The sequence below is a fragment of the Kogia breviceps genome, chromosome 12 (assembly GCF_026419965.1).
Source record: "Kogia breviceps isolate mKogBre1 chromosome 12, mKogBre1 haplotype 1, whole genome shotgun sequence".
NCBI lineage: Eukaryota > Metazoa > Chordata > Mammalia > Artiodactyla > Physeteridae > Kogia > Kogia breviceps.
This window is the reverse complement of record NC_081321.1, coordinates 9,463,130-9,484,747: the sequence shown is the minus strand read 5'-3', so window position 1 is coordinate 9,484,747 and position 21,618 is coordinate 9,463,130. Positions and strand designations below refer to the sequence as shown.

Genomic DNA, 21,618 nt, shown 5'->3' with positions numbered 1-21,618 from the left:
CCCATGCATAGTGTGGTCCTTGTATGTTTTGAACTTTCCAACAGCACCAAGAGAGGGAATATGTGAGCTTTGTTACGGGCTTACCCAGACATAAGGCTCGAGGGAAAGAAGGAAAAGTGAAGCATGAAAGCTGTCAGCGCTCAACCGTCCAAAGCAAAGTTTGAGACTTATTACACTGAGATTGCTGTGTGTGTGATGTGAGACAAAGAAAACAAGCAATACAGGATACTTTAATTCTAATATTCCCTGTGTCGTTAGGAAACAGAATTCTCAGTGTGGAAGCAACAAGATAAAAATATATATAATATACAAATGAGATAAAAAATGTAATCTAGAAAAAGTTAAGCAAAAATTCTACAGTGCTGGATGTGAACTTGAAGTAGCAGTTTGACTTCATATGATATTTCATATTGATACATATTTATAAGTACACAGCAGTATTCTATTTATTTATTTATGTCCTAGCTCTGTCCTTGGAAAATATGTAGAAACTATGACCAATCCTGTAGCAATAAGCCTCCCTAGGACCCAGATTTTGCTCTCAAAATAAGATTCTTCACTAAGAGATACAGAGCTTCTTGGAGAAATGGCAGATTCCACGTCTGAGGCATGAAAGATACAAGATCATCTTGGAATATTTTTTAAGATAGCAAGAAAGCTATCAAACAGTACTAGGGTCATCACAAAAGAACTCAGGAGCTAAACTGAATAGGCTCCAGAAGGCCAAAGATAGGACATTTTGAGCTTCATTAAGTACAATAATTAGAATTGATTTAAACCCTTCAAATATCTACGAGTTTATAATGATAGGAAGAAGAAACTAATTGGTCATTTTCGGAGAATGAAATAATAGAATTAGAATATCAACACTTTGTATCCCCTAATGAATTAATGGATCTGAGCTTTGAAGTTGACAGGTATCATGTACCTCCCAGTGAAAGAGCACATCATTACCACCTATATTTTTGCCAAATGGATTGAGCCTGAATCTCTCTGCCTCTGGATCCACCTGCAAATTTACAGAAAACCTGGAGGAAAAAGGAAAATGTTGGACCTCATCATGAGTATGCAATCAGCAAAATCCAGACTGAGTAAGACTCTACCGGGCAAACAGCCCAGATCTCTGACAATAACTGTTAAGTAAAATAAAAGAATTGTAGGAGACCCTATAGATTAAAGAATGCATTAAAGGCATATCATGTTTCTATAAAGAGCACGACTAAACTACTATGCCCAGGGATACAAACTGGGATGATAAAACTATAAGGAAACACCCCAAAAGTCAAGATAGTGGTTACTTGTGGGAGAAGGGAAGGGAGTTCTGGTTGAGACACAGCACATGAAGGAGGTTCTGAGGCGGGTAGCAAACTTCTATTTCCTGACCTGGGTGACAATTACAAAGATGTTTGCCTTCATTAATTAATATATATGTTTGTGTGGTTTTCTATATCTGTTTCTCATCTATGAAATGTTTTTCTAAGTTGGGGAGGGGAAATTGAGTTAAACCAATATTTAATAAATAATCATTCAGGAGGTAGGTGGGTTTGGAAAAAGTCATGAGAGTACCTAGCTGCCTAAGGTTCAAAAAACACTAAAATAGTGTTTAAGAGTTCAGGTTCTGGAAAGCCACAAATGGGGGTTGAATTCCTATTCTGTTAATTATTGGCTGTGTGATCTCTAGGCTTCAATGCCCTCACCAACAGAATCAATACAATAATTATAACTACCTAATAAGATAGTTGTAAGGTATAAATGAGATAATACATATAAAGTGCTCAGCAAAGTGCATGCCACATAGTAATCACTCAATAAATGATATTTGTTGTTATTGTGGTGGTTGTTTGGAGGAATGATAGAAGCTTTTATCTAAGTATAATTTCCATGGACCACTGGGGACTTCTGTGAGACCTCTTTTGATATCTATTGCAGCTGAGAAGTTCTTTTTCTTCTCTGCTCCAATTACAGTCCTGAGAAAATTCTAACTTAATTTCTTTAAACAATGAACGCTTTGGGATACATAGGAAAATGAAAAGTGTTATAGATTTCCAAATTATATTAAACCAATATAACTTGCTGCCCAGCTGCCACAGCGACCAGCATGGCGGTAACTGCTAGATTGACGGGGACCAGAGAATTTGTGGGAACTCATTTAGCCTATGGCTAGTATGTCTACCATCTCCCCAGGTATCAGGAGACAATAGTTATGCTAATGTTCCCAAGTTGGGTCAATATTTGGATATGTGGCCTCCAAAGCAATTACCCTTCTCAGCATACTTTCCACTGATACCTTTGTCAGTTTTATTACATATATATGTAAAGTGCATCTGTATTCAGCAGCTGACTGCTCCAATGAATGCTGATTTCCAATTGACCTGTCCTGCATCACTGCCTGTTACCCAATTCTAGCAGCAGGTAGGGAGATGCCCTCTGGGATAGAGTGCTTGCAATTAGTTTTAGTCCACTTTGGCCTAAGGTACATGTTGAATAGTGGGTGGAAATATCCTACTTCACAAGCATCTCCCTTCTCCATACCCCACCATTGAGGGCATACATTCTAGTTCCATTTCCCCTAGCTGAATTTTCACAGCCAACTCAGCTCATTTCTGTTCTTATTTCACACTTCTTATTTGCCTGTTAAATTTTGCACAGTGCTTTTCCTCTTGTCATTTCAATCATATCAGGCAAGGATTATTAACCTTTTTTATTTTTTACAAGGAATCCGATCTCCTGGTGATTAATGCCCGCCCGTGGTTCCGCATGGCAGAGCTGGGATAGGAGCAGACCTCTCTCCGTTACACATTTCATGCCTATGATTTCCTTACACTATGTCCTGCAGGCACTGCATTCTCTTATGGGTGAACTTAAGATATTTTATTTATGTATTTACCCATTTATGAATACATTTATTTACCTGTATGTTGGTTGGTTTATTTTACATATATTTGTTATATGACTCTCTGATAGAAAGAGAATGAATATGCAATTAAATATGACAATCTAAAAATAATTACTAGACATTTTTAATAAGTAATGAAACCAGATTTCTAAGAAAGCATCATCATAAAAACTGCAGATTCACTTCTAAAAACTCTATCAGAATGCTTTTTCATTTCTTCTTGGGACAGCTTTTATTCCATTTTTCAATCCAATTATAATGATTTTTTAAAATAATTTGAACATTCAGAAAACTATGAAAGCTAACGAACACCTGTGTACTCAGTACCCAAATGTTGTCCATCTTTGCTTCAGATGTTTTCTTTTCTTGAAATGAAGTATTTCAGAGAAAAGGTTGAAGTTTCCTATGTTCTGTTTTTCCAGTCTCATTCCTCTCCCACCCCACAACAAACCAGTATCCTGAAGGCAGTGTGTAACTTTCCCATTCATGTTTGAAAATATTTACTGAGAATGCATTTATCTATAATTGACATTCATTTAAATATATAATTTTTACACAAATGGTTATCATCAGCCTGTATATATCAACATACCACTTGATTTTTCCATTCAACATGATGTTTTTGAGATCTGTACTAGGTGAGATTATTTCTTTTCATTTTTGTGTCTACTAATATGTTTGAACTTATTTCTATCTTATTTTGTATCTTTTGTTTTCCATACTTTTTTGCTTCATTGTCCCTCTTTTCCTGCCTCCTGTTAAGTTAATAAAGTTGTCTTAGTCCTGCTTTTCCTCATTTACTGGTTTGGAACCTGTAGAGTATGTTTCTATTATTTTTCATTGCCATTCCCAAATTTTTAACAAACACACAATTTACATTTTAAATAAAGTATAAAATTATTATTTCTATCTTCCTCTTTAACAAAATAAAGACTTTACCATGCTTTAGTTTCAGATGTATAACATAGTAGTTTGATATTTTTATAGATTATACTCCATACAAAGTTATTATAAAATATTAACTGTGTTTCTTGTATTGCACATTACATCCTTGTAACTTACATATTTTATACCTCTTAATCCCCTTCACCTATTTTGCCCCTCCCCACCTTACACTACATTTCTTTTAATTTTTTTATTTATTTATGGCATGAGGGATCTGCCCTCACCAGGGATCGAACCCATGCCCCCTGCAGTGGAAGCACGGAGTCTTAACCACTGGACCACTAGGGAAGTCCCCCTTTTTAAAATGTTTTAATTTATTTAGGGCATGCAGAATCTTAGATCCCCAACCAGAGATAGAACCCAATTACATTTTTAAACCTAGGTTATTTCTAACCCATCTGAACCCTTACTTCCCCTCTATATTTAGAAGATACTGCTTCACTGACTTTTCTATTGCTGTTAACGAGTGGCCTACTGATGGTATAAGAGAAATTCCTTTTTCTAAAATGGTCTGGGTTTTTTCCCTCTTTGGTAGATCTAAAAAAAATTTCCCTTATACTTTATATTCTTCAATTTCACCACAATGTGTCTAGGTGATGTAGATTTATTTTTAGCCCATTGTGTGCACTTTGAGTCTGAAGATGCATGTTTTCTTCAATTCTGGAAAATTTTTAGATATTATCTTTTTAAGTACTGGTCCTCTCTTATTTCCTCGTCTAGAATTCCTGGGACAAGTGCTATTATCCACATCTCTTAACTGCCCTTCCATACTTTTATCTGCTCTACTCTAGGTGCCTTCTCACTAATGCCTTCCAATTCACTAATTCTCCCTTTGTGTCCAGTGTGAAATTCGTCTTGGCTGTTGAGACTATTTTCATTTCAATGATCATTTTTTACTTCCACGTTTTCCAATGGTTTCATTTTTATAAAATTCTCTTCTTGCTTTATTTCTTACTCTAGTGTGTCATAATTTATTTGGGGGAGGGAGGCTGTTCTTCCTTCCTTTATCTCTGTGAAGATTCTGAATATCTTAAAGTCCACATGCCTTAGATTGCTCTGTTATTTTCATTTCACTGAGACGAATTCACGTCCCAAATTATTGGTTTTGCTTTCTTCTTAGCATTACTTTCCCTTCATGTTTTGGGAATTTTAGTTTGTGATCTTATTTTAAAAGTTTATTCATTCTCTGTCTGTCTCTCTCTGCCTCTCTGTCTCTTTGACTCTCTATCTGTCTCTCTATTTTTTTTTTAACATCTTTATTGGAGTATAATTGCTTTACAATGTTGGGTTAGTTTCAGCTGTATAATGAAGTGAATCAGCTATATGTATACATATATCCCCATATCTCCTCCTTGCGTCTCCCTCCCACCCTCCCTATCCCACCCCTCTAGGTGGTCACAAAGCACCGAGCTGATCTCCCAGTGCTATGCAGCTGCTTCCCACTAGCTATCTATTTTACATGTGGTAGTGTATATATGTCCATGCCACTCTCTCACTTCGTCCCAGTTTACCCTTCTCCCTCCCCGTGTCCTCAAGTCCATTCTCTACGTCTGCGTCTTTATTCCTGTCCTGCCCGTGGTTCTTCATAACCTCTTTTTTTTTTTTTTTAGATTCCATATATATGTGTTGGCATACGGTATTTGTTTTTCTCTTTCTGACTTAACTTCACTCTGTAGGACAGACTCTAGGTCCATCCACCTCACTAAAAATAACTCAGTTTAGTTTCTTTTTCTGGCTGAGTAATATTCCACTGTATATATGTGCCACATCTTCTTTATGTCCCTCTGTCTCTTTGTCTCTCTCGGTCTCTCTCGCTTTCCATCTCTCCTCTCTCCTCTCTCCCTATGCCTCCATCCTTCCTGGTCTGGCCGCTTTGCTTGCAGTGTATTCTCCCAGGGCCCCCAGAATGGAACCAGAACTCATATTGCCCATCCTGGACAGAGATTTTCTTGGCCATGGCTCTAGGTGGACGTCTGGGTCTGCTTCCTCCCACCCTCACTGAAGCAGAGCCCCAGTTCTATTAGCCTCTTTTTGTGGGTGGCAGCCCCACCACCACAGAGTCTGAGCACCGCCCGGAGCGAGGCCCTTTTTGTCTATGTCACTCTGCAAGAGTTAAAACACCTGCTTTTCTCTGCCTGTCTCTGGACCTAGAGCCCAGAAGGCTCCCAGTCTCAGCCCAATTTGCACTTTGTATTCATTTTATTTGAGCTGCACAGAGATTTGTCTGGTGTTTGAACATAGTTTTGTCTTTGAAATTTTCCCTTTTTAAAATTTTCTACATGTAGAAGTCATCGAAAGACTTCAAAGACTGACCTTTCAATGACATCTTGACCAGAAATTTCTTAAACCCCTTTACAGCCTAAATCTATTATCAACTTCATCTTGGGTCTCATCACCCAGAATGAAATATAATGAGGCTTTCCTTACAGCTTAAACCTTCCTGTGTATTTCTCTCTGGACACCCTCAGCTTCTTCCACTCCTCTGGATTCAGGGGAACCTTGACAACTGACCAGGGAACCTTGACAACTGACAGGGGAACCTTCCCCCTTGTCAGTTCCAGACCACTGATACACTGGGCTCTCTTCGCTTCTCGATGGTTCTTCCCATGAAATAATTCATTCCACTTGTCAAATCATTGCTCCTTTCTGCATTCTGGTTTCCTTTCCTCCCTCTTCACCTATCCCGATTCCTGTGCCATCCTCAAAATTTGTTTTCTTTGTTAGTGTATTTTCATTGGTTTAATAGTTAATTAATTTTAAAAATACTGAGATTCGGCTATGTTCTAGGTTTACATTAGGCTCTCAGATGAGAAAATACATCCATGATTCAGATGCCAATGATACTCTGAAGAAGCTTATAGCCTAAAATAGTACATAATGCATATACAGAAATAATTATAATGCACTCTGGGAATGCAGAGAAGGGGGAAGGTTCATGGAAGAGGTATCATTTGAACAGGATCTTAAAGGATGGAAACCATCTGGACATGAGAATAAGGGAAAAGAATCCAGGTAAAGAAAAGAATTGTCAGTGTTAACAGTTATCCTTCCTAACTACAGTTCCCGGTCCTTAGGTATAGGAATCATATATTTTATTTGTGTATCCCTCACAATGCTTTACATGGTCCCTATAGAAAGGAGCTCAATAGATACTGAATGAATATGGTTATTAAATATGGTGTGACAGGGCTTCCCTGGTGGCGCAGTGGTTGGGGGTCCGCCTGCCGGTGCAGGGGACACGGGTTCGTGCCCCGGTCCGGGAGGATCCCACGTGCCACGGAGCGGCTGGGCCTGTGAGCCATGGCCGCTGGGCCTGCGCGTCCGGAGCCTGTGCTCCGCGGCAGGGGAGGCCACAGCCGCGAGAGGCCTGAGTACGGCCAAAAAAAAAAAAAAAAAAAATGGTGTGACATGTTTTCCCACAGCTTGATCTCTGACTTCTTGCTCAAGAAATGAGTTATGCATTTATTAATTCATTCTAGCAACATTTATCAGGGCTTAATATATGTTAGCCACATGAAGGGTAATGAGGTAGAAATGAGCAAATCAGGCATTCCCAGCAAATATCTCAGTCCCTGGGAGGGCCGCTGGCCCCAAGGCTGGAAGTATGCTGGGAGTTCAGCATTCAGGGCCTTGAGGGCTTCAATCCAGCAATTGCATATCTCTGAGTTCACAGCCCGCCCAGCCCTGGCATTTCCCACAGACAAGGAAGAGTCTCTGTTACATTGGAGGGACTGTCCAGTGAGAAAGCAGCCTAGGGGCACATCTGCCCCAGGGCATCTCCCAATCAGCTTTACCCAGGGAACTGATGGGGTGAAGAACCCCAGGATGAGAGCCTGAAGGGCAGCCCTGGAGGCAGAGGCTTTGTCTCCAAACCCCACAGCCACCTGTTCTTCTCGGGACACTCTCTGCCCTATTGTGCTTGAACCTTTGTTCTCAGAGACCAGCTTGCTCCCGGGCAGCTGATACAATCAGGAAACCAAAACAGTTATTCAGTTACAAAGACTGTAAGTGTGAGTGTGCGCCCGTACGTGTTGTTCCTCTAGTCTAACACCTAAAAAATATATGTGCCACCTATGAACATGCTTCCCCCAATTTTTTACCTAAACCTACCTTCTGTTAAAATAAAATAAAAAGAAGACCAGGCTTGAAAATACTCCAAGTAGAGAAAAACCAGTTCAATGTAAGCAAAAATAATCTAGTTTATTTCATGAACATAAATGAAACTTAACTTAGGTTATTTCTTGTAAATGCTTCTGATAAACATAAATAAAACGTAAGTTATCTTCCTTAAATGATATAAGATAATCACTTTTAACCAATCCCCCACTGTCTGGAAACCCCCATTGTAATAAGCAATCATTATAAAGGTTAAACAACGTTTTCTTTTTTCCTTTATAACCTGTTCTGTAACAGCTGAGGTCCAGACCAGTTTCAACTTTGAAGTCTCTCTGTCCACAAATGGTTTGTTTCTTGCCAATCAAATATTCGTATCAAGTAAAGCTCTCTGAATTTTCTTTGACACTACAGAGACTCACAGGTTCTTAGCTTGCGAGAATTCTGTATCCATTGACTGCACCATACGTTAATTCTGAACACCCCCTACCAAAAATAAGATTGCATTAGACCTTCTGCCCAACCTACCACAATCACAAAAAAACAGTCCTAGGGTCGAGAACGGTGAATATTTTTGAACAGGGATATGAAGGCACAAGTGGGAACTGGACAATATAGGTTTGAATTCTGACTGTGCAACTTTTAGCCGTGTACGTGGATGTGTACTTAGAAGAGGTACATGCGAACTTACAATCTCTGGACTTGTTTTTGCATCTGTAAAATGGGAACAATAATGCCACGAAACTAACGGGTTGTTGCGATGGTTAAATGCATGCCTGGCAAATAACTGGTGACAATGTTATTTTTATTATCATAATTATGACAACTTTCCAGCAGCCGGCTCCGTGGCTGCCGGAGCTGTTTGTTTCCTCCCACTCTCCATCTGCTTCCTCTGGGATCTGGGAAGGGGAGTCCACCCGCCCAGAGACAGGGCACAAATCCAACACAAAAGACACAAACCTGGGCTGTGGAATCGGTCTCCCCAGGCCACATACCTTCCCTGCTACTGCGCGGTCTTGATCAGCAGGATGTGATTTATATCCAAGCTGCTGTGAATGTGAAAACCTTCAGTTTTCACATTCTTGAAAAGCTGGCCGTAGGTCTACAAACTAATGATGCCGCTGTGACTCATCCAGAAGCTCACAGTCGCCACTTCCCAGACAACTGGAAAGTATTTGGAGTCACCATGGAACCCACTCCAACCCGACTCTACTGGGGTAGCATGTGCTCATCAAGCAGTGGGAGGGGGACCAGGGTGGGTGGGACCAGTTGTTTCCTGTATCCAATCCCTTGCTGGTCAGAGCTTGTCGCAGATGGGGTGCACTTTCTGTCTGCCGCAGCCTGGACACCGTGTTCTCGACGAACCCGACATAAATTCACCACAGACCCTGAAAACAAGCGCTCATTCCTCGTTCTCCCCATCTGTCCTCCTCCACCCCCCAACTTCATCCTCTCCACCTCAGGCATCTTCACAGCCTGCCTGACTAGAGTCGAGAAAACCCACAAAACTGGCCTTGTGAACATCTGGAAAGCATCTGTCTGCCACCGTGTAATGGACTGCAGGTGGTGCTGGAGAGAGTTAATAATACTAATGAATAAGCCTAATTGATTATTAAGCACTATTCGCCTGGCAATAATACCACCTTCGCATTCTGCCATCCCTGCGACTTAGTTGCAGGGAACCTTACTTTGCTGGGCATCAGAAAATGCAGAATGGATCAGAATGTCTGAACTAGAAAACTGCAGGGGACTCGAGACACTAATAGTAATAAATGTGAATAATGTAAGTATTTAAAATGTGTACACCGATACTATCCTCAAGGATCTCCAAGCACCAGAGCAGACTGCACTTTACTATGAATTTCTCTACCACCTCTTAACTTCACAGAAACCATCCCTTGCTCCTGGGGTGGGGGTGTTGGGGTAAGAAGTCGGGTGATAGTCTAGGAGTGGTCGCTTAGACCTAAAACAAACCCAAGTGATTTTTCCATCTTGTTTTCCCATAAAAGTAGAAATTCAGAAAATAATTTTAAAAGATAAGATTCAGACTAAGAAGTACATGCTATGTGTTTGGGGGTGAGGGGCTGCTTTGGTAGTGTTTTGAGGGAGGAAAGTGTTGTCACATCATATATTCTTTTTTTTTTTTTTTTTTTTGGTACTTGGGCCTCTCCCCGTTGTGGCCTCTCCCGTTGCGGAGCACAGGCTCCGGACATGCAGGCTCAGCGGCCATGGCTCACGGGCCCAGCCGCTCCGCGGCATGTGGGATCTTCCCGGACCGGGGCACGAACCCGTGTCCCCTGCATCGGCAGGCAGACTCTCAACCACTGCGCCACCAGGGAAGCCCCCATATATTCTTTTAACAAACATTTTTTGAAGACCTATCATAGTCTAGGCACTGTGCTGGGTGCTGGGTATGGGCATGTTTTGTTCCTCAGAAAGCTCAGAGTCTAGTAGAGGGAGACAGATGTGTGTAAAAACCTTCTGCCTCCTGTAATATGGCTGATTAGATGCCCTGGAAGGATCCTTCTGCTACCAAACTACTAGATCCTGGGTATAGCACACCTTGTAATTCAGTACTGTACTCAAAAGGAGTCTCCAAGAATTATCCACACAAACCCTCCCCTCTGCCCCAAAAATGTGAGCTGAATGGGTTGCTGGAGGTGGAGAGCTATAAGACAGTGGAAAAGATGGAGTTGCCCCAACAGCAAATTCTACTAGCCATGCTCTCAGGATATCAGCACTGGGCCAGCAGCAAAATGGGGAAATTAAACCTGAGACACTTGCAGGTCCTTGAAGGGTCACAAGTCAGGATAAGACACTACCTCTCAGCAGAAGTAGATACAGACCCTGTCTGGAAGGGAAATGTCTCTGATTTAGACCTTCATGATTCTCACAGATTAAGAGAGCAAGCAGGGGCTTCCCTGGTGGCGCAGTGGTTGAGAATCCACCTGCCACTGCAGGGGACACGGGTTCGAGCTCTGGTTTGGGAAGGTCCCACATGCCGCGGAGCAACTGGGCCCGTGAGCCACAATTGCTGAGCCTGTGCGTCTGGAGCCTGTGCTCCACAACGGGAGGGGCGGCGATAGTGAGAGGCCCGCGCACCGCGATGAAGAGTGGCCCCCGCTCGCCACAACTAGAGAAAGCCCTCGCACAGAAACGAAGACCCAACACAGCCATAAATAAATAAATAAATAAGAGAGCAAAGCAAAAATGGGCTCACGATCAAAACCCATCATGACTGAGGATCAGGGTCCCATAAAGTAAGAGCCAGGCATGTGTCTTTGCTGTCACCTCTGAGGGCTGGGGCACTATCAGCAGAAGGGCAGCAACCACAGGAGTCCTCCAGGCTCCTGACATTGCAGAGAGAGGTGTGCTGGAGTCAGGGCAAAGCTGGACTCACTGTGGGTGAGACGCTGGGACCTGGGACCCTCGGCTGCAGTGCTTGCACCTGGACAAACATCTCCTGGAGCAACAGAATACAAAGAAACTATGAGGGACTAGACATCACCGCGTGCATGAGCAGTTGGGGCAAATTATGGACAACGAGATACAAAAAGGCCAAAAATACCAACTGCTACTTCTGAAGAGCCGGGAGCGAAAGCAAGGTACTGCGCATGCCCCCTGCACTCATCACCACAAAGGGGCGGGCAAAACACCTAAGCCACGCCTCCCGACCCCTGGACACACCCCTCCCCTCACCCCATATAAGGAACCAGCTTAGCACCCCCCCCACCCCTGCGTCAGGGAGCGAGCAAGCAAGGGAAAATGTTACTTGTTCTCACTCCCCACTGCTGCAGCAGGGGCCCCAGTAAAGCCTTGCCTGAATTTCTTGTCTGGCTGTGATCAATTTCTCAATTTCTGTTGATTAAGGAGGCCAAGGACACTGGCCAGTAACATGGGGTCCGTGGAACTTTAGTTACACAGCAGATTATACACGTCTAAAGAAGGAATTAGTCGACTGTAAATTAGAACTAACAAAAACCATGAAACCCCATGGCCGGAGGAGGAGATGGAAAATATGAGATATTAAGCAATGTGGAAGAGAGAAGAGAACATTTAATAGATGTTTCATCAGAGTGAAAGAAAGGCAATATTTGAGGAGATAGTGCCTGAGGGTTTTCCAGAACTGAAGAAAGACCTAAATCTATGGATTCATGAAGTCCAATGTGCCCTAAACAGGATAAGTAAAATGAATACACATCCTCTGCAAATCATAATGAAACTACAGAGCACCAAAGGCAATGAAAAAGATCTTAGATAATATTATAGAAGTTTCCATAACAGAGAATCCTTGTTATAGTTTCTTTTGGACCCTAGGTGTAAAGTCATTACCTGTTAGTATTATTGTACTTGCAAGGCCTCCCAGTTATTAACTGATCCATTTATTTGTTTATTTGTCCTCTATATTATCTCCAAACATTTCCATTCTCCTCCCTGCCTCATAGACAACCATTTTTAAGCATATCATTTTTCTTTGTGTGTGCTCCTGCAACACGTATGTTGTTACTTTTTGTGCGTGTTTGTTTGTTTTTTTATTTCGAGTATAACTGTTTTACAATGCTGTGTTAGTTTCTGCTGTACAACGAAGTGAATCAGCTATATGTATACATATATCTCCTCCCTCTTGAACCTCCCTCCCACGGGGTCCCCCCCACCCCACCCATCCCACCCATCTAGGCCACCACAGAGCACCGAGCTGAGCCCCCGTGCTATACAGCAGATTCCCACTAGCTCTCTGTTTTACACATGGTAGTGTATTTAATTCAAATAAATGGTACTGAATCACAGATCACAATCTATTTCTAACTTTTTTACTAAGCACTATGTTCCTAAGATCCATCTATGTTATGTAGTAGTGTTTATCAAAGTGTGGCTTATGACCTGTTAGTGAGTCATGGAACCAATTCAGTGGGACCTAGCAGCATCTTTTAAATGAAGTAGAAAATAACAAAATTTGTCACACGTAGTAAAGGTAGATATATTATTTCCTAATACTGTTGTTGCACTTTTGTAGGTGTGTGTATATACAATACATATATATACAGCCCCACATATATATGTGTTATGTTTATGTATATGTATGTATGTTCTGAGTTGTGACATCAAATATGTTTCTTAGAAGGGCACAATCAAAGAAGTTTAAAGCTGCTATCTGTAAGATGTAGTAGAGGCACAAAGGAGAAAATTGCCAGTTTTACCTGGGTGGTAGCTTGGGGGAATACTGCCTGGGGGTCTACACATTGTAGTGGGGGTGAAGTTTGTGTTGACGGTTGAAAGATAGGTAAGACTTTCTTAGTCTGAAGACAGGAAGAGTATACCAAGTTTTCATGACCATGAAAATGGACATGAAGCCGTGAAAACGGGATTTGTAAAAACATCAACATTAGGTTCCTTAGAATTGATGCAGCACCGGGTGTTCAGGGGAGGGCATAGCTGGAGGTAAAAGTTTGGCAGGAGCCCTATTGTGAAGAACTGCATAGACCCTCCTGATAAGTTGGGACTTTATCCCATGAGCAGAGCACAGGCACTGAAAGGTTGAAGGCAGGGGTGTGGTATGATTCATTTTATGAATTGGAGAGACAATTCTGGAAGCATCCTGGGGAAATGTGACTGAGTAGATGTTCGTGCCATTCACCCGATCTGAAAGAAGGGAGAGCTAGCTTGGAGGAAGGAGAGGAGGAGTTACTCAGAGGTTAGTTTAAGTTTCCACTATGTGATAGATTGTATCACCAACCAAATTATTTGCTGGCCCTCAGCCAGGATACCCATCAGGTTTGGTCATGTGACTGTTTTGGCTAATGAGGTGAGAGTGAATATGACAGGAGCCTCGAGAGCCAGCTTGTGTGTCCCCATGATCTCTTTTTCCCTCTGCCATGAGATTTGTCGTGTTCCAGCCAGAGGCTTCTCTGTTGACCTGGGCCCTAGAGTGGAGATAGGGGGCAGAGTGTGGTCAGGTGTGGTGGATGAGTGGAATGAGGGAGAAAGAAACCTCTGCTGTTGTAGACCATTGAGGGGTGGGAGATGCTTGTTACCACAGCAATGAGAAGAATCCAGCTCATCCTGACTATCCAAGTTGCCTATGTACTCACATGAGGTTTAGCTACAGGCCATGTTTTAAAGGACTAGCCATCTTGTCTAGCCTTTTTTGGAAGCTTCTGGAGTCACTATTTATTAGTCTGTGCCTTGAGAAAGTCATGAGCCTGCCTAAGAAGACCAAGCTATAAAACTGTATCCTCCTCTCACTGTAGGATCTCCATAGCATGGTGACATTGGTCAAAGGGGACCCCATAGAAAAGTACAGTGTCAAGGTAGTGGTCAGTTTGAGACAACTGATTTTTTTTTTTTTGCGGTGCGCGGGCCTCTCACTGCTGTGGCCTCTCCCATTGCAGAGCACAGGCTCCGGACGCGCAGACTCGGCGGCCATGGCCCACGGGCCCAGCCACTCCGCGGCATGTGGGGTCTTCCTGGACCGGGGCACGAACCCATGTCCCCTGCATCGGCAGGCGGACTCCCAACCACTGCACCACCAGGGAAGCCCAGCAATTATATTTGATTCCACATAATAGTGAGAAAGGCACTTGTAGCTGAGGGACTTGGTTTTGAGTCCTGGCTCTCCTTCTCAGTAATTGCAAAGCTTGAGAAAGTCACCGAATGTCTCTCTGAGCTCAGGTTTTCAAATGGAGCAAAGCTATGTCTGCCGCATGGGATTATTGTGGAGATTAAATGACGGCTGGAAACTGACACACTCAATACATGGCTGCTGAGTTAATGGTAAAAACACTCGCTCATTTGTTACTTTATCTGATCTTCACAGTAATCCTATGAAGTAGACACAGGAAACACAGTCTATTATTGAATTTTAGAGAAGAAGAAACTGATACCCATAAACTCTAAATGGTTTACACAGGATTATCCAGTTTGTAGGTAGCAGAGCTAGAACTGACACTTAGATATCTTTGTTTCTTGGTCATGTAAGTACATATAACTCTCACGTACTGTGCTTCTTTCTGGTCAGCAGAACATTGCAGAAAACAAAACAAACACACACAAAAAAAACCCTGCAGGAGTTAAATAAACTCCAAAAAACTTAATGCAGTGAAAGAGTACCAAAACTAAACATTCTTGAATCTTTCTTTTGATGAAGCAAGGACTTACCATGCATCTAGTTAATGTTATACTTACATTTTTATCCATTTAATCTCTACAGTAATCCTTTGAGGGGGGTGATAAGTCTTCATTTTCCAAATAAGAAAGCAGGGGCTCAGAGCAGTTTTGGTAAATTGCTCGCACATCTTCACCCATTCTTACATATTCTCATGATAATCATTTTAAGAATCAATGCCACTGCATGGAAAATGGACCAGAATTTCCTGTTCACTAATCAGATGGGAACCTAAAATCTTGACTTGGAATTGGTGTGGAGCCTGATGGCCATGTGGATATAATTTAATAGACAGGAATTCAGAAGATCTGGGTTCTCTTGGCTCTGACTCTGTGATCTTGGGCCAGTGACTTAACTACTCTGAACTTGTTTCTCTCTGTATGAAACACAGAGCTGTCTTCCTCTAGCTTTAACATTATAGAGTCTATAATTTAGACAGTTCCATTACACAAAGAACTGCACTTAGCTGTCCACCTGGAAGTTCCTCTAGGATGGGCTTGGGCTGCTCTAAGAGGGCACGTGAACCTGGCCCCCACTGCCGCCAACTGTTACGAGAACAATACAGCCAGCTGTGGGAAGATCCACGGTTAAGCGTCGGTCAGTGTCAGAGACCAAGACAGGGAGCTCTTGGAGAGGATTTTAGTGGACTCTGGGTTCCCATAACCTCGAGGAGAAATCATATACAAGTCTAGGAAAGAGAATCCCTAGTCGATGTCCTGATCAGCTTAACGCTCCAGGGAGGGTCCATTTCCAAACAACTATTTGCCCGTGTGTTGAGAAAACTATTCTTCCTGGATAATCGCCTCCGATGGTCACCGCCACATTTCCTGCCACCAGCCTTCAGTGAGCATCGTCCGCCAGCCCTCGAGACAGGAGACCTCACGGTGGGTTTCACTAGAGAGAGAGGGTACGTCAATGCAGCTGGGGCTGGAATAGCAGATTCCCCTGGCATCTCATTTCTTTCCCGGATGCTGGGACGCTGCAGCTGTTTTCTGGAGAGAAAGCTGCAAAATGCTCCGGATAGCTCCATGTCGGCAATCCATCTTGCTTTGTCCCTTCAACTTCTTCAGATGTCCAAGATGTTGATTCTTAGCCTCGACTGGTCTTCTGTTTTTTCCTGACGTCTACATCTCTGATTGATTTCTATTAGCTTATTTGGCAGCCGACACACTGCTACCCTGACCGTATCCTACCATGAGCTCCTACATCCCCTTTTCTTTCTTCCTCAGATCACTTGACCTGATCCCACTCCCAGCATGGCCTGGCATCACGGACACTGCCCTCTCACCCATGCTTCGTCACTGGCCTCTTTCCTATTTTTATGTGGATGTCCATGACTCTTCATGAACTCTTGTTGGCCCTCAGGCATGGCATCAGGGCCAGTGACTATGCCAGCCTCGAAATAAATGCCATGTCCTGCAGCCCTTGGGGTAGGAAACCACAGTGAATTTTCAATCCGAGTTGTGGTTCTGGTGATTAAGAAGGAAGCTGCCTACCTCCTGCCTAGTGCCTGGTCCTGTCCCTTGGGATGGCTACATTTCCTGAAGTCATTTTCCTCAGAGAGTAGGGATGCTGGTAGTATTAGCACTGAGGTTCTGATCACACTCTGACGTGACTAATTAGATTCTCTCAGACAAAATCACTCCACATCTAGATGGATTTAATTTCCCCCTAATTCCTTGAACCCTCTACCGTGTTTTATGTGAAGTCAACGAACGCTTGCATTTTTCCTTTAGGTTCTGTCAGTCCCCTGGCTGCTAATGTACTCACTCTCAGTTTTGTTCAGAAATCCAAACCAGAAAATTCAAATACCCACACTTATTTGCAGCCTCTCTAATGATGGCTGACGTTAATCATAATAAATCAAAAGCACTGTGAGATCCTGAAGTATTCTATGAATCATCTAAGAAAGAGAAAATCACCTTCTGACGCATCCTAGTGATGAAATTATGGTTCTGCTGGTTCATTTATTTAATGAGCACCTACTGTGTGCAAGACATGTGGTGGCTCCCAGGGGACTGACAGAGGATGTATCTGTCACAAATTATACATTCAGGGAAACTGTGACTAATTGGTAAGATAAAGTAGATGTCAATGATAATGGCTTAGAGGGGAAAGTCATTTCCCAAAAAAGGCAGAGATGAATATGAGATTTCATGGGCAGAACACCTGAAAAGACATTTCTCTGAAGAAGACATACAAATGGCCAATAGACACACGATAGATGCTCAATATCACTAATTATCAGAGAAAAGCAAGTCAAAATTACAATGAGGTATCATCTCATACCAGTCAGAATGGCCATTATCCAAAAAATCTACAAACAATAAAAGCTGGAGAGGGTGTAGAGAAAAGGGAATCCTCCTACACTGCTTGTGGGAATGTAAATTGGTGCAGTCACTATGGAGAACAGTATGGAGGCTCCTTAAAAAACTACAAATAGAGTTGCCATACGATCCAGCAGTCCCACTTCTGGCTATACATCCAGAGAAAACTCTATAATTTGAAAAGATGCATGCACCCCAATATTCATAGTAGCACTATTTACAATTGCCAAGACATGGAAGCTACCTCAATGTCCATCAACAGATGAGTAGATAAAGATGTGGTACATATATACAATGGAATATTACTCAGTCACAAAAAAGAATGAAATACTGCCATTTGCAGCAACATAGATGGACCTAGAGATTAACATCCTAAATGAAGTAAGTCAGACAAAGAGAGACAAATATAAGACATCCCTTATATGTGAAATCTAAAATATGACAAAAATGAACTCACTTACAAAACAGAAACAGACTCACGGACATAGAAAACAAACTTACGGTTACCAAAGGGGTAGGGGGATAAATTAGGAATTTGGAGTTAGCAGATACACACTACTATATATAAATAGATAAACAACAAGGTCCTACTATATAGCATAGGGAACTATATTCAATATCTTGTGATAACTTATAATGAAAAAGAATATGAAAAAAGAATATATATGTGTACATATATATATACAACTGAATCACTTTGCTGTACACCAGAAATTAACACAACATTGGAATTCAACTATATTTCAATAATTTTTTTAAAAAGAAAATGTTACAGAGAATTAAAAAGAAAGAATATGAGATTTCAGAAGGAGAAGATATTAGTAAAACCAGGAGGTGGGGGGAGGGAGAGATTGAGGAAGACTTTCCAAAGAGGAGGGAACTGACCCAAGTCTTCAAGAATAGGGAGGATTGGGGGCTTCCCTGGTGGCGCAGTGGCTGAGAGTCCGCCTGCCGATGCAGACGACAGGGGTTCGTGCCCCGGTCCGGGAAGATCCCACATGCCGCGGAGCAACTAAGCCCGTGAGCCGTGGCCGCTGAGCCTGTGCGTCCGGAGCCTGCGCTCCGCAACGGGAGAGGCCACAACAGTGAGAGGCCCGCGTACCGCAAAAACAAAAACAAACAAACAAAAGAATAGGGAGTATTTGAATATGCAGAAACAGCCTTCTGTGGAGGAACACCAAGCATGGAGAAAGGTCAGGGTGTTTATGAAGAAGAGTGTGAGAAGCACAGAGGGTACAGAAATTAGGGTAAAAATAGGATACACTGGGAACGATCATGAACACCTTTGAATGGGAGCTTTATCCCATGGGTTACGGGAGGCTATCGAAGGGTTTAATTCTTTGGCCACGAAGCTTGTGGGATCTTAGTTCCCCGACCAGGGATTGAACCCATGCCCCCTGCAGGGGAAGTACAGGGTCTTAACCACTGGACCACCAGGGAAGTTCAGTTACTGAAAGTTTTGAGCTGGGGAGAAATGAGTTGGTCTTCAAGAAGATTAACCTAAAGAGAGAGTAGAAAAAACAAGAAAGGTTACAGAGGTAAAGCCATCATTCAGAGAAGACAAATTTTCATTCTCTGATAATTGGATTATATGTCAATACCTACTTAATCAGAATATTGGAAATTGAAACCACTCTCCCCAGCTACTCTGGAGAAAGGGAAATGCGGTAATTGGTGAAGCGTGGGGTGGTGAAAGGTCACACGTCCTGAGATAGGACATCCTTTAAGTCAGTGTGAGGCATGATTCTCAGTATCACAATGAATTAAGCTTCAAGTTATGAAAACCTTCACCTTTCACATTCTGATTCACTTTAAACAATTATTTGGTCACCAGCTTTGAAAAGATGACATTTCATTAAGCAGGAGAGACTTAAAATGTTAAGTAAGGTAAATGAACTCGGGAAAGAGCCTTATGACAATTAGAATTCAGAGCCGTGTTTAGCTATTATCGCCGTCATCAGGACTGGCGTCCCACACAGCGTGGAGAGATGAGGAATCTAGCTGCAGCCATCACCAGTTTAACTCTTGGGTTTCTCTCTCTGGCTCCCGTGCTGAAACAGCTTGAGGAATGGGAGCATTTTTAATAAATGTCATCTATGCCTGAATAAAGATGTCATACCAACGCTGTTATTTTTATTTAAAATAGGTTAGCACTTTATATTTATTACATATTTTTAAAATTTGTTATTGAAGTATAATTGATTTACAATGTCATGGTCATTTCAAGGGTACAGCAAAGTGATTGTTATATACATATATACACATATAAATGTATAAATATATAACTTTTTAATGATATATAGATTCTTTTTCAGATTCTTTTCCATTATAGGTTATTACAAGATATTGAATATAGTTCCCTGTGCTGTACAGCAGGTCCTTGTTGTTTATCTATTTGATATATAATAGCGTGTTTATGTTAATCCCAACCTCCTAATTTATCCCTCCCCCTCTCCTTTCCCCTTTGGTAACCGTAAGTTTGTTTTCTATGTCCGTGAGTCTCTTTCTGTTCTGTAAATAAATTCTTTTTTTTTTTTCAGATTCCACACATAAGCGCTATCATGTGCTATTTGTCTCTGTCTGGCTTTCTTCACTTAGTATGAAAATCTCTAGGTCTATTTATTATATTTTGATTAGCATTTTGGATCTTTTTTTCTCTTCTGTTTTTTGGCATTCCACATCCCATTCCTCTTCTGTTCAGCAAGCTGCCGTCTGTGCCAGAACAATTTTCAAGATTAGGCTCCGAGGTGTCAATTCCCACCTTTTCCTTGACTCCCCAACTAACTAGTTAATCTGCTCTCTCATTATTTCTCCTTTAATAATGACGAGAGGTAGGAATATTCTCCAGAGACGATCTTACCAACTGCTTTTTTCATCTGCGAACGATTCTAAGTTCTGGGAAACAGTCCAGCTGGAGCATCGTGACTGATGGCCTCACCAACCAATGTAATTGCAAAGTACTTTGAGGGTCTCAAACCAGTTATCCTTCTCTCCTTCCAGCTGATTAAAGCGCAGTTGTTTTCCACTTTATACAGCCCTCTAGCACCTGCCCACTCTAGAAGATTCCTTCTCCTCCACTACCGCCCAGAAGAACAAACACCTTCCTACCTGTATGTTAACCCAGGAGCTTTCCCCTCCCACTCACTCCTCTACCTTCCAAACTTCAGGATGCCCAATTTCTAGCCAAATATTGACTCACAACAATTGAAAGAAAACATACAAATCAATCTTTGTGCGAAGCTGGCATCACCATGACTGCATCAGAACAAGTAGCCAAAGGAGGAATGAATATTTAAGCAGTGCACACGGAGGGCCTGGTATGTGCGAGCCCCCACCCCCAGTGGATTAAGACAGTGCTCCCCTCTTCCTCCCCCGACCCCATTCTCACCTCCAACCCATGTAAGATCTCAGCGCGTTAGTCCCTGCAGCTGCAAACCAGACTGACCTAGTCTTTGGATCACTCTGATTTCTCTGCAGTCAAAGAAACACGGCCCGAGTCTGATTACCTCACACTGATAAAAATAGCTAATTCAGCTTAGTGCTGCAGACCAAAAAAAAAAAAAAAAAAAAGTCACATTTCCATTCAATGCACTTTTTGGTGACATGTGGCCCCCTTCTTTGATTCTTATTCTCCCATGGCTCTTTGCTCCTGTGGGAGCATTTCCTTCTGTTTCCTTCTTTACTTTGTGCTCTGTCTCTGTTGTCCCCACCCCCCTTCTTTTTTCTATCTTTTTTCTCTTGGCTTCTTTGTCTTTTTCTCCTTCCCCACTCAGATAAAAGCTAAACTGCCGCTTCAAGCCACTGACTGAAGCTGGCGAGGAGCCTTGTGGGATCAGCCGTCCCGTCAAAGATCAGACCTTCCTCCCCCTTGACTCCACACCCTCTCCGGGGCTCCCATGGACCTGAGCTCTGCAGATTTCCACGCTCACAGCTGGCTTCTTCACTGAACCAATTTCTTCATGTATCACCAGGGAAATAAAACCTACAGTGAAAATGATAGTATTGGTTTTCCATTTTACTTTACTGGCAATAAAACCGCAGAACTTCTCACAGAAAGAGCCCTCGCATGCTCGAACCGCAAACAACATCGGAGAAGGGAAAGCCACGCAAGCCCTCCCTCTGGTAACATAAGCCACTGGCCAATTCAAACCTGAGCTCATTTGAGATATTCCTCA

At 42.3% G+C, this 21,618-nt stretch overlaps 1 long non-coding RNA gene across 5 annotated transcripts in view; it reads right to left on the bottom strand.

The window, feature by feature from the left end:
• LOC136792254 (uncharacterized) overlaps positions 1 to 21,076 on the bottom strand; it is a 147,061-nt gene extending 125,985 nt beyond the window's left edge. For 3 of the 5 annotated variants that reach the window (XR_010835769.1, XR_010835765.1, XR_010835766.1), the window contains exon 1: positions 20,832 to 20,898. This is a non-coding gene — a long non-coding RNA (uncharacterized lncRNA). Of the gene's footprint in view, positions 1 to 20,831 lie in introns of all 5 variants that reach the window. The other 2 variants (XR_010835767.1, XR_010835768.1) reach the window with 2 other exon arrangements.
• Positions 21,077 to 21,618: the final 542 nt, after the last annotated feature.